The sequence below is a fragment of the Sarcophilus harrisii genome, chromosome 4 (genome assembly GCF_902635505.1).
Source record: "Sarcophilus harrisii chromosome 4, mSarHar1.11, whole genome shotgun sequence".
Taxonomy (NCBI): Eukaryota; Metazoa; Chordata; class Mammalia; order Dasyuromorphia; family Dasyuridae; genus Sarcophilus; species Sarcophilus harrisii.
In genome coordinates this window covers 42558678-42573264 of record NC_045429.1, presented here as the reverse complement: position 1 = coordinate 42573264, position 14587 = coordinate 42558678, and positions in this window count along the sequence as shown.

Below are 14587 nucleotides of genomic sequence, written 5' to 3'. Positions count from 1 at the left end.
GGAAAAAGTTTAAGAAGCCCTGGTATAGAAAACATCCAAGTGAAGAAACTCCCTTTATCTATACCCATCAGCATGTTCTCCATAACTTTTCTTAGGGAATGGCTGCTTAGGACCCTTCACAATTAAGTGACTTGCTGAGCTTACACAGCCAGCATGAGTAAGAGGTGAGATTTCTACTCAGGTATTCTTGACTCCAAGAATAACTTTATCCACCACAGCATATTTATTGTCTCTCTGTCTAAACATACACATGCAGAAATATGTAAAGAGCATATGAATATACACACATGCAAATAATATGGATATACATGGAAAGTCTTTACATGTCTATGTCTCTGAAACCATATGGTAATGGATAGAGATCCAATGTTAGATTCATGAAGATGTGTTTAAATTTGTCTTCTGACATATGTTGGTTACATGACCAGAGATAGGCAGACCATTTGACTCTCAATGACCCTGGTAATAGGTAAATTTTTAAGAATATAAGTTACAGAAAAGATGCTAATTTGCATTTACGGAGGAAAATTGTTCACTTGGGAGTGGAGACAACATATGCATATACATGTATATGATTAAAATGAAAACTAAAAAGAAAAATAGTAAATTACAAAACATGAATATTTTAGAGACCTAGGGTAGGAGAGGAAGAATTTTAAGCAAAGTACAAAATGCTCAAGCATACGTTTTCTTCATTTTATCTCATTGTATCTATTTATAAATATACATACATAAACACATATACCTATAAATATATATATATATATATATATATATACATACATATATATACACATTTATACAAAGGGATAGATAGAAGTTTGGTGTTCTGCATACTGAAAGTAAAAACTGACAATCAGGAAAAAATGTGTGTAACCATAATACCTATTTTCCAAAAAATAAGCCTGCAGGTGGATCTAGTCATGCACACAGAATGATGGAGGAAATGTCACAAAACACAATGTGAGATATTAACTGGATGTTTTTGATTTTCTGTTCTGGAGAGTCTGTAGAGGATGTGAAGTTTGCATATATATTTTCCCATGTTTAAATTCTGCCCTGGGTCTCCCTTTCTGTACTCTGTTTCAACTATCCTATCACTCATCTTCTACTTGCTCTTAAAACACTTCAATGAAAAGCAAAGAACGATGGCCACCATTTATTAAAAGGTTCCTCCAGTGGAAAACCAATTGTAAATATGATTTACAATAGGATGTGGGAGAGCTCACTGCCTTACCAGATTTAAAAGCCCTGGTGATGGGTCTGAAGCTAAACTTATCTGATCATATGTAAGCAAGAATGAGACCATATTTACTAAGCTTCCCTCTCTTAACATACATTTTTTGATTCCAAATAAAAATGCTTGTTAGAAGGGGAGTTAGAAGGGGAGTATCTCAAAGGTCTTTTTATGAAGTTTTCAACCTTAATAAGACAGTAGGTTCTCTACTAAGCAGGTTCTGCTAGAAAGTCTTAATTTATCCTCATTTAAAACTCCCTTTAAATTGTGGCAACTCTTGCTTTGACCATTTCTTCCATCTCTGAGGCATTTCCAGAGTTCTCCCCCTAGAAATGCAAGTAGTTATTAGATACTGTCTAGTGGACGATGCCTTAAATATGTTGTCAGGTTTTTGCCTTTCCTCCAAATGGTTGCTGATTATTATCTTGAGTTATTCTGTCCTGAGGGATTCTAAGATCTCTAGTGAACCCAAAACCAAATTCTTCATTCTCATCACTCACTACTACTATTGAAAAGGTCTTTTTTCTCCATCCTGACTTTGAATCATCACTTGGTTTTATAGTCAGCTTGCCTATGGTTTGGAAACAGAACATGTCAGCATTCTTTTTTTTTAACTGCTTCTGTGTAGCAACAAATGTGTTTTGTTCTCTCTTTTTCAAAAGCGAAGATTGTATTTTAAAATCATTTTCCCCCTAGGATCCACTCACTCCTTTCTCTCTGGCAGCCCAGAAGGACCTCAAAAAATTAAGAAAGATGTTCAGAAATGTGAATTTGTACAAAACGAAAGGAAAAAAAAATAATAACACCCAACCCATTTGGACATATCACAGCTCTGTTCGTGGTTGGTTTCTACCCTGCCTGGAGAAATATTTTTGGAATTTCTAGGCCTGTAATAGACATGTACAGCTAACTGACTTTTATCTTTCTACTGTCATATTGATCTATCAGTGAATCTATAATAGAAGATGGGAGCCTGAAACGGTAAAAAGTAATAACCATTGAGATGGATAGCCAGAGCAAAAATGTAGTTTCACAGGGACACTTAGTGCAAAGAACTGTAGATTCATGTCAAGGGGGCATAAGTATCCCCTTCAAAGGCCCCTGTTAAAAATACCTAGTGCACAGATGACCTGCCTTCAGAATATGATATGTTTCTATATTGATTTTCCAAGTTTCAAAACAACAGGAAATAACCTAGTAAAAGTTTCTTTGCTGAGCACTAAAAGTAATTTACCTCCTTTGTTTGATTTCAGTTTGGGATTTTGTTTTATGGTTCAAAGTACAAGTGCTCATTTTTAAAAATTCATTTTAAACTTATAGAAGGAAGCAGTGTTGCAGACCATGGGAATGGAGCACAAGAAGCAGGGCACAAAATAAAGCAAAACAAAAGAAAGTTCATATATTGCATTAACGGACTTAATGGTAAACCACTCCATGGTCATGGAGATGTCTTTCTTTTCATTTCAAATATGGAATCACATGACAGAAAGATAGGCACCTTCCATCATCACAGCTCTCCTAAGACAAAATCAAACTGACTGTAAAAGATGCTCCCTACTAACTATGAAGTAGTTTTCATTTTGCTTGTGATACTTAATCTTGCTTTTCTCTTTTTGAATGAGAGTGTTGGCAGAAGTCAGAAAAATGGCCATTTTGTGGCTAGTAACTGCTGATTTTCCTTTCAGTGGTATTATCTATTCATTGTTCATGTAGACAAAGGATAAATAATGTAGGTTTATGATTCAGCATTCTTTATCTTGACCTGTTATTCAAACATCATGTGGCTCATTCAACAAAAGAGGTTATTTTTTAAGCATTTTTTATGAACTTATCTTACATATTTTGATAACACTTCCATGATACAAGTACCTCAGAAGTAGGTAAGATGGTTTTATTGTCAATCTAGTTTTGGGTGAATCTTAGCTACAAGCATGTCTTGCTTTAACAAGTGGACTGTTCCATAAACCTCTATATAAAACCATTTTTACATACTGCTAATTTGTCCTCAGTCATGGGGGAAAGAAGAATGGTGGGAGTCAAAAATAGGACCACAGTCCAGTATATGGTTCAAGAGAGGAAGAAAACTGAGATGGCAGGAGCAGATCTGGGGGCCAAACTTAGACAGGAGGGAACACAGAGAGATGAAAACAGGATACATACCACAAGGACATGCTGGCAGATGGGCAGAGAGGGACAAAGTTCCCTTCTATGAGTATGGAAGATCTCAAGTCAAGCCCCGGATCCATAGACTTTTTAAGGGGTAGGGGAGAGAATTATGGAGTGCCTAGCCACAAGACAGAAAAAGAATGAGTGAACATAGTACTGTACAGTGAAGTTAACATAGGTGTCTTAGGGTTGCTTTTTTGGGGGAATGTAGATTTCTTTCAAGCTTATTTATATAAAGTCAAACTTGCATAATGATAATTCACATGAAGCAAGAATTGTATGTATTATGATTACTTTCATTCTGTTTGCACTTCCATTTCCTGTTCTACTTTAATTAGCAATACATGAATGCATACACATATATAATGTTGATGTACATGTATGTGCATGCATATTAGAGATAGAGATCCAGATATATAGAAATATGTAATGAATCAGCAATAATTTGTTAAGTGTTTACTACTTGCCAGGAAAGTTGGTGTAGTAGAAAATTAACTGACCTTTGAGATAGGAAAACAAGTGTTCAATTTTACCTTTGATATTTATGGACTACACGACCTTAGACACTAATCTTCGTTGGAACAGAAAATGCCCCACAATTCCTCATAAGGAATTCTCTACATCAATGACAATATTCTTTCATTCCAATTAATATATTGTGGCTCAAAGTGTAGCTTGTGGCTCTTCATCTGTCGTGTGTTTCCCTTTATTGCATAAACAGATCACTTCCTACTCTAATTTTCTGCTGTCCTATTTGCAAATTCCCTTACTTGATCCACAATTTGACCCAGATCCCAGCTGTGGTTCAATTGACTCTCTATATGTCCATCCATCTTCTAAACAACCTCTCCATCCACTTTGTTTCCAGAAGAAAACCTACATCCTACAGGTTTCAATCCATTGATCAACAACAAAACTTCTGTCTTATGTTTCCAAATGATCTTCAACTAGCACACAATTTCAGACAAGTCACAGCTATGTTTTACTTCACTCTCCACTCTGTTCATCTTGACGACTTCAGCATCCCATCCTAGTACTAGAACCAAGATCACATCAACTCTGTCATTATTCCTGAAAGGAATATATCATTGTTTTTCATTATGATCTCAGTCACCAACCTTATAACTTCCCAGATCATCTTTGCTCTTCTGTTTCTATTCCTACTCTTAAGCACAGTATATGGCACAGCATAGGTTGTTAATATTATTTTTTCCAGTCATTCATTTACATATATGTGTGTGTGTGTGTGTGTGTGTGTGTGTGTGTGTAAAATGCTGTTTTTATACTACATATACATGTAATGCTGTTTTTATACTACTTTTTTATCTAAGTAATCATCATTAACATTCTAAAGCCTATTTATATCTACCATTCATCATTCCATTACCATGAAATGAAGAGTCTAATAACCCTTTCAAGAAAGGAAATTATGTTAGTCTGACATGATTAATTCTTAAGGAACCCATGCTTCTAAGTTCTCATACTGTTAGGATGCCATGTGATATTCTTTTATGGGTTCCATTGTTTTATCTTGTTTTGTTTTTATCTTGAGTTTGGGAGATATATGAATAAACTCTTTCATAGCCTATTGATATTGGTTTTGCATAGTCACTTAATGGTAATTCATCTTTGGCAGGGGCTCTTCCTTACATTTAAAGGTATCTGTAAATTTGTGCCATCTATAAGGTATAGTTTTTGCATGGGGCCTTGTGTGTGTGTGTGTGTGTGTGTGTGTGTGTGAATGCATATGTATTATTTTCATATACATATATGTGTGTGTATGTATATATATATATATATATATATATATATATAAAATCCAGTGATATCAAATTAGTATTTTGACTTGAACTAGGAAGAAATAACAACATATGACAAAGCACAATTGCAATCCTATTCCTCTGATATATAAACATTCACAAAGAATTGTTTGTCAGGTAGACAACATATATATAAAAAAAGAATGAGCCTAAATCAGGACATCTCATTCTATCAGTCTGTAAAATGACCTCAGCTTACAGTTGAAAGACACAGAGAGAGGAAAGTATGTCCAATTGCTCCATAATTAGTGCTAATTTGCAGGCTGAAAGCCATTTCTATGCAATAAAAGATACCCTTTTTTGGCTCAGAAATTGAGGTGAATTGTCTAAAAATGAAGTAGCTATTACAGTAAAATGCAGTTTTACAGACAAGTACATATTATTTTGATATTGTTTTCCCTCTGTACAAATCAATTTGGGGATGTTTTGAAATGATTAAATATCATCATTAAAACAAAATTTTATAAAGAGAATGAGCAAATATAGATATTGAAAATCAGTAACTAAGTACAAGATGATTAAAAACTAAAGGACTATGAACATAAATATTTTGGCTAGATAACATCTTCTTTATTATTGAGAAGGGAAAAACCCATGACATCCAAAAGCTAATTATTTTGAGAAGCTAGTCCTTTTGGAAGGACATTACAGATTCCTCTGAAAATTTCAGATGTACTATGCCAATAGGATCATGGATTTGAAATAGAAGTCATGTCTCAAATCCAGCCTTTTAATTTCATTGGTGAGCTTCAAAGATGTTAGGCGAGAAGAAAGTCTTAAAATTTTATCATGCATCCTTTTTACAATCTGATAAAGCTTATGTATCCATCCTCTAAATAATGTTTAAAGATGTACAAAATAAAATATATAAGATTACCAGGAAAGGGTACTGAAATAAACCAATTACATATTTGCGTCTATGGCAGCCATCCCTAGAGTTGGAGGAGGTAGTGGAAAAAAGAAAAAGATAAATTTACATGATAACTTTAATAGATAATTAAAAGGAATTGCTAGTTGTACATAATAGATTTGTGCTTTCATCTGCTTATTATGCGGTTATGAAAATGCTTGTTTCATTCAATAAATTAAAAATAAATTTTGAAAAAAGCAAAAATGAAAGTAACCAATTATATTGAAATGCACTTTTCAAATCTGTTTTAAAACTTAAATGAAAATAAGTTCTAAGACTCCTTGCAAGGGAGGCTAAATGATTTGTCTATTGTCAAGTAACTAACATCAGAAAGTGAACACTTCAATCTAGGTCTTCCTGATTCCAAACCCAGCACTTTAACAAGTAATTGATGAAGTCCCTTCAACTTGTACTTTCTTTGATCTTAGTATTCACTAAATATACTTTCATTTTTTTCTGAATTCTTCAATCAGTACTGTGACAGGACTGTGCTACATCACTAAAGTTTCATTTGGCTGGTTTGATTTGTCTAAAACACCCAGAAAATTGGACTGGTGAAGAAGGATCTTGCAACTTTATTAGAGAATCAGGCCCTGATCCATTTGGGAGGTCATGGCTTTCAGTTGGTTGGGTGGTTGGTTGTTGTGTTGCTCTTCGTTCTTTAAGAGGACCCAAATGACATCATTATCTTGAGATCAAGGTACAATGTGACTGTGGCGGATCAGACCAACAGAAGCTTGGAAGGCTCCATCATAAGTTAGGCATTAATATTCCATATGAGCATTTGGAATGCAGATATTTCCAAGTTTGTACATCTATTTCACTTTTCTTTTAAGCCACTGCAATTCTGTTTCATTTATAGGGCAGAGGTTCTTTGATGATGCTGCCCCATGCTAAGCACTCCTTTGTGAGCATCTCCCCTCTCACACAATTAATTCCAAAGTTCTTCACAGAGAGCTGTCAATTATTTCTACAATGAAATAGAACTTCATTATTTGATGTAATCACTTCAGTGCCATTATATCTCTTTATATTTTAGACATAATTTCTCTTTCTAAGTACTTTTTTGTTTTCTTTTGTTGGGAGAGGACAGAAGGGAATTTAGTGTCTAATATTATCAGTGTAATCATTATCCTCTATTAACATAGATCAACAACTTAGCTATAAGTTAGAGTACCAGAAATGTCAGGAGAATGTGTGTTTGCCCAGGGTCACACAGGTATATGTTAAGTCCAGTATTTGAAAGTAGGCATTTCGGTTATAAGCTTGATGTTCTATCCACTGAACTATTCTCACTCTCAACACTAATGACAAGTAATTTTATAAAGCACTTTAAGATTTGCTAAGTATTTTACATGTGTTGTCTCATTTGAGCCTCACAACAACCCAATGTGTTGGGAATTATTTTCATACTTATTTTACAGATAAAAAATTTGACCAGGATAAAAAAAGCCAGGGAGCATCTGAGGCAGTATTTGAACCTCGGTTTTCCTTAGCTTTATCAATCACTGTGCCACTTGAGTGCCTACTTGATTACAGATGACTATTCCATATAAGGAACTCCCATGACAAAACATAAGAAGAATGCTGATTATTCCCAAACTTTCTTATCACTGTAATCTATCTCTTTATTAACCTCCCATCATTTATCTCCACCTGCCTTTCAGACATCTCAAAAATTGATGTCCATTAGATATCTTCACCACACCATGTCTGAAACAGAACTCATGATCTTTTCCTCTAAACCATAGCTAAATAGACCTTCTCTATTTCTGTAGAGGGGAACAGTGACCATTTCCAGTGTTCTTGACTTTTGTCTTGTTGCTGGATTCTTATGACTGAAGGACAGAGTGAGGTTACTGACTTGGGCAGCTTGTCTCACTAAAATCCAATTCATGCAAAAGCCAGGACATTGCCCCCCTGAGTCACTGGCCCTCTTCCAGAACAAACGATGAACATATGGCAATACCATCTTCTCAGTCTCTCAAGATTTGCAATCAACGATCATCCTCAGGTCCTCACTATCTCTCATCTTTCATAATTTGGAATTACTCCATATTTGGGGATTATCCATAAGTAGGAATAATTCCTAATTTGTTGCCAAAGCCTGTTGATTTCAGCTCTGCAACATTTCTCAAATGGTCTTCCTTCTCTTCTCTGACACTGTCATCACTCTAGTATATTTACCTTCAATCTGAGTCAATCAAGACCAAACAATGACCCAATGGGTCCTATTGGGGCCAATTAGAATCAGATTGGTTTTGGTTTAAGGTCTAGTCTTTAACAAAGAAATCTGACCAGGAAACTCCAAGATATCTTGGGAGAGTTCAAAGGTGCAAAAGAGAAAAGAAAACGATTTTTTAGATAATTAAGTAAGGGTATGATATCCTATGTGGATATTGTTGTTATTTGTCTTTCATTCTATTTTTTTTTTATTTAATAGCTTTTTATTTACAGGTTATATGTATGGGTAACTTTACAGCATTGACAATTGCCAAACCTCTTGTTCCAATTTTTCCCCTCTTTCCCCCACCCCCTCCCCCAGATGGCAAGATGACAATAGATGTTAAATATATTAAAATATAAATTAGATACACAATAAGTATACATGACCAAACTGTTATTTTGCTGTACAAAAAGAATCAGACTCTGAAATATTGTACAATTAGCTTGTGAAGGAAATCAAAAATGCAGGTGGGCAAAAATATGAGGATTGGGAATTCAATGTAATGGTTCTTAGTCATCTCCCAGAGTTCTTTTGCTGGGCGTAGCTGGTTCATTCATTCTGCTCCATTGGAAATGATTTGGTTGATCACATTGCTGAGGATGGCCAAGTCCATCAAATTTATCATATAGTATTTTGTTAGTATATAATGATCTCCTGGTCCTGCCTTTCCTCAGCATCAGCTCTTAAATCCTCAGGCCTTTCTGAAATCTTCTTGTTGGTCATTTCTTACAGAACAATAATATTCCATAATATTCATATACCACAATTTATTCAATTCTCCAATTGATGGGCATCCACTCAGTTTCAGTGTCTGGCTGCTACAAAGGGATCCCAAACATTCGTACATACAGGTTTTCCCCTTCTTTATGATCTCTTTTGGATATAAGCCCAGTATAAACTGCTGGATCAAAGGGTATGCACAGTTTGATAACTTTTGAGCATAGTTCCAAACTGCTCTCCAGAATGGTTGGATTCGTTCACAACTCCACCAACAATATCAGTATCCCAGTTTTCCCACATCCCCTCCAACAATCATCATTATTTTTTCCTGTCATCTTTGTCTTTCATCCTTGAAGAGGACCATGACTACAGGGAAGTGATGTAAGGGAGAAAGGGTTGGGCAAGGTTACCTGTCTCACTTTCTCCTCCAGAGCTACGTGCTTTAAATGGTAAGAAATAGAACAAGACAAATGGAGATGGCCCTGGATGAAACAGGACATCTCAAGCTAAGGCCTTAAACAGATCTCAGTTTGACTGAGGCCACAGCCATTCAGTGTTCCTTAGCTATAGGTTAGCTACCAATTGAGGCAAAGAATCTCTTCTTTCACCTAGTCCAATAAAATCTAAATAAATAAATAAATCTGGAAGAGCAAAACTGTAGAGGGTTTCAGTCAGTGGGGGAACTCTGAGTGAGGTATAAGACCCTTTAGCCCAGAAGGAACCTGCTGACAATGTCTGATTTGGCTCCCCATCTCCCCGACGGGCTCTTGACCTTCCTGAGAAGTCAGGGGGCAGTGATAACCTGTGCTGAGATTGAAACAGAGTGATAGCAGCTGGAAGAGTGATACTAGGTGGCAAACTATGTACAATAGCAAGTTTTTGTTGTTGTTGTTGTTGTTTTAATGTGGTCCTATGTGTGCAGTATATAGTTAGTGCATGCTCAGTGTTGCTTTGGTTATATAAGGATGAGGGTATATAAGAGTGAAAGAACTTGGAATAAATTGACTCCATCTTTGACCTTCTTCATGGGTCTCCTGCCTTCCACTAAGACCAAGGACTTGGGCTGATCCCGAGATCCTGGATGGTATATTTTGGTACCCCAGTGCTCTAGAAAGCACACTACAGAAAACCCTCAAGTTCTCTGACCAAAGCAGAAATGACTGCTATTTACTTTCGATCTGAATAAGGGAGGACACAAACTATGACCAGATTGGGTCAATTAGAATCAAATTGGTTGTTTGTCAGAGGAAAGAAAGGGAGGGAGGAAGAGAGGGAGGGAGGAATGAGGGAGGGAGGGAGAAAGGGAGGAAGACAGGAATTGAGGAAGGAAAGGAAAGGAAGAGAAGGAGGGAGGGAGTAAAAGAGGGAGGGAAGAAGAGAGGGAAGGAGGAAGAGAGGAAGGGAAGAAGAGAGGGAAGGAGGAAGGAGGGAGGGGACAAAGGAAGGAGGAGAAAGAGGGAGCAAAAGGAGGAAGGGAAAGAAGAAAGGAGGGGAAGAAGTCTTCTAATTCCAGACTGTTTTACTCACAGAAGTTGTTCCTTTTTCCTGGAGGACAATGACATAAGGGAGGTGATACTATGATATGCAAATGAATTGGATTTAGGTTCTTCCCCTCCCAGACTAATTAATTAATTTAGGTTTGCTTGTTTTTTTGGACCAAATAAAAGAAGAGATTCTTTGCTCCAATTGCTAGCTAGTCTTAATCACTGAATGGTTGTGGCCTAAGTCAAAAGGATACCTGTTGAAAACCTTAACTTTAGAAGGCTCATTGCATCCAGGACCATCTCCAGTTAAACTGATCTATATCTAGCCACTGAACCCAGATGACCCTGGAGGGGAACGTGAGGCAGTTGACCTTGCAGAGATGTCATGGCATCACCTCCCTTCTATTATGTTGCTCTTGGAGAAAGGACAAGGAGTCTAGGGTAGGTCCTTATAAGCTCTTGCCTAGGCTATTGTAATAGAATGCTGAAGGATTAGCTTCCTTCATTTCGTCCAACTTCAATCCATCTTCAATTCAATTAATAAGATGAATTACCTAAACTGCTGATCTGACCAAGTTACCCCCTTACTCAATAAACTTCAATGGCTCTCTATTATCTCCAGGTTCAAATACAAAGTACTCTGCTTAGCATTCAAAACTCTTGAAAACCTAAACCCCATCCCCTACCTTTTCAGTCTTCTTACACCTTACAACTTAGCCCATACTCTTTGATGCAGTGAGCCTGGACTCCCAAAAAGGCACTCTATTTCATATAGGAGCCCCCTGCCTGTGGTTGTTAGAGGTCTAACTCAGACCTGTGGAATGGATCTCTTCATGTGAGAGGGTGATGATGATACAAGGAGACTGAGAGGCAGTTGCATTGTCTGACCTCTCTCCTCTTTCCTCTTGCCTCCAATTTATTTCATTCCTGATCCACAAGGAACATCTGCGCAGGTTGCTTTGCAACTCCAAGTTTATGATTTACAGCTATGGAGGGTCTCAAAGAATTGACCTGCCCCTTCACTTACGCATGGTCCTTAACAGCACTCTATCTCTTAGTTGTGTGTGTGTATGTGTGTGTTTTTTTTGTTTTTGTTTTTGTTTTTTACTGTTGCACACATCTGGAATGCTCTCCTTATTTCTGTCTACAGGTTTTCCTGATTTTCTTTAAGTCCCAACCAAAATTCTGTCTATTGCAGGAAGGCTTTTCCAACTCATCTTAATTCCCGGGCTTTTTTTTTTTTCTCTTAATTATCTCCTATTTGCCCTGTATATACTTTGTTTGTATGCTTATTTGTTGCCTATCTCAATAAGATTGAGAGATTCTTGAAAAGGGAGATTGTCTTTTGCCTCTTACATTTCCTGGGACGTAGTAGACCATTAATAAAAATTTATCACTTGATTGATTGAATAAATGCTCAGAAATGGTCCCTTCTCAATGTGGGGGAAAATGCAACTCCCAGTCTTCCTTGGCCTGTTTCCATTCCATTGCTCTTACTAAAACCCTGATCCTAAATCCAAAAGCAAAACTCTTCCACAGATCAAGTATCCTTTCCTCTACTGGTCAGATAGTGAAACTTGCCTCTCATTTTTCCTTCACCTAATTCCAAGTAATTTTCCATTTTCAACTAACTCAGAGTGGGTTGGTACATAATATCACTTTCTCCACTAAATTCTTTCTTCCTTACCAACTTTGTGTGGTTTTACAGATGAATTCCAGATGTAAAAAGAGGAATTCATATTCCCACAGGGAATAAAAATCTGGGTTTGTGGAAGATACCATTTGTAACTGGCACAAAATCTAAGATGGCATTCCCTGGGGTTTGGATGGAATTAGAGAATTTAGCAAAACAAAGCAACTTAGGTCACTACGATAGATATTAAAATATATCACATTTCATATCTAGTTCTTAATTAATTGTCTTTCTTCTTTTTTTAATTTAATAAACATTACAGATTTAATCTTTTACAAATTTAACAATTGACTATGGATCATTTACTGTGATAGGTGACGTCCTTTATTCAACTGAGATCACACAACATATATACAAATAAATAAAAACAATATATATATATATTTTTAAATTAATGTTATGAGTGAATGAATGCTAACACCTTGAAATCAGTAGAAGCTACATTAATAAATCAACATGCATTTAGTAAGTAATTATTATGTGCCAGGGACTTGAATACAAAAGTGAAACAATCTCTTCACTCAAGGAGTTTATATTTGGAGAGGACGTAGAGGAAAGGAAGCTAACAATATTCACTTATGTAAAAAAGTGACACATTTCACTAGACTCTCCCACAGAGATTACATTTCAATTCAATAAACATTTATCAACCATGTGTCAGATACTATGCTAACCTCTCAGGATGCAAAAACAAACAAACAAACAAACAAAACTCCCTATCCACCAGGAGCTTACAATTTAATGAGGGAGACAACATATAAGTCTGAAAAGCTAGCTATGATAAAATAGGTAATAATAAACAGAACTAAGACATTGGGATTAAGAGAAGTTGAGTAAAGCTTCTGTAGGAGGCAGGCTTTTAGCTGAGACTTAAAGGAAGACAAGGAGATCAGTAGTTGGGGTATTATTATGTTCCTAGAATTACATCATTATGTGGAGCACTAGAAATCAAAGCAGTCACACATTTTCCAGATAATGCACCGGCTATAACTGATTTCAGTAGATGTTGAAAAGATGAAAACAATAGACCTTAGCAACAAATTGCTTATGAGTGAATGGTGATTCACAGTGAAGAATCCAAGATAACTCCTAGGTTACAAGCCTGAGGAACTGGGAGGATAGTATTTTTCTCTGCACTAATAGGGAAGGTAGGAAAGGGAAGAAATAATAGATTGTGCATTGGATGTACTGAGTTTAAGATGTCTACTGCATAAATAATTTGAGATGGCTGAAAAACAATTAAAGATGTGAGGCTGAAGGTCAGCAAAAAGACTGGGGCAGGAAAACTAGATTTGAAAATTATTGAATAACAATGGTAATTAAATCTATGAGCACTGGTGAGGTCACCCAGTAAAGTGGTATTGAGAAAGAAGGGAAAAGGGCCTAGGACAGAATCTTGAAAAACACTTCTTGACTGCATCATTTGAGTCTATGTATTCCTAGTTTATAGCATTGAGTCCAGTACATTACAGGTTTTTTTTCAAAATGCTGAATAAATAAATGAATGAATGAATGCAAAAGTAAATGGTGATTCCAGGAGACAAATAAATAAATTAAACATAGATTGGTATTAATGGTACAACAGATAATATATAGGACCTATTGTTAGGAAGACTCATCTTTCTGAGTCCAAATCCAGTCTCAGATACTTATTAGCAGTATGAAACTGAGCAAGTCAATTAATCCCATTTGCCTCAGATCCTCATCTACAAAAATTAGCTAAAGAAATAAACGACTAACCATTCCAGTTGTTTGCTAAAAAAAATCACACCTGGAACCACAAAGTTGGACATGACTAAAATTTTCTGAAGAGCAGCAAGGATTGATGGGTAACTCATATGTTCATGGGGCAGGTGGGTAACTAAGGAAAGGGAAAAGGAATTAGTGATGTAAGAAAAAATGTTCACATTATCAAGATTTCAGAAAAAAATCACTCAGATGATGAAACAATTTCCAGTTCTTTACAAATAAAGATATTGCCAGAGTAGCAATTTTTGCAATTACAAACAATTTTATAACTCAGGAAATCTTGGATATGTTATCTTCTACATAACCCCTCTTTTTATCCTTGCTCAGAGAATTGACAACAATGTTGATTTCTGGACCAGCCAGAAATACTAGAAAGAAACTCCTTGTCTGTGGGATGAACTTCTCTCCCTCAAAGCCACATTTTTAATCAGAGAATTAGTAATGTGATAGAAAGCCAAAAACAACAAATTATACTACAGGGTCAAAGCAAGAGAAAAGGAAGTGGCCAGAATGAAAATTTAAAAAAATATTATATAAATGTCCTTAACTTGAGTGGAAGACTTGAATTTCATGCTGAATAT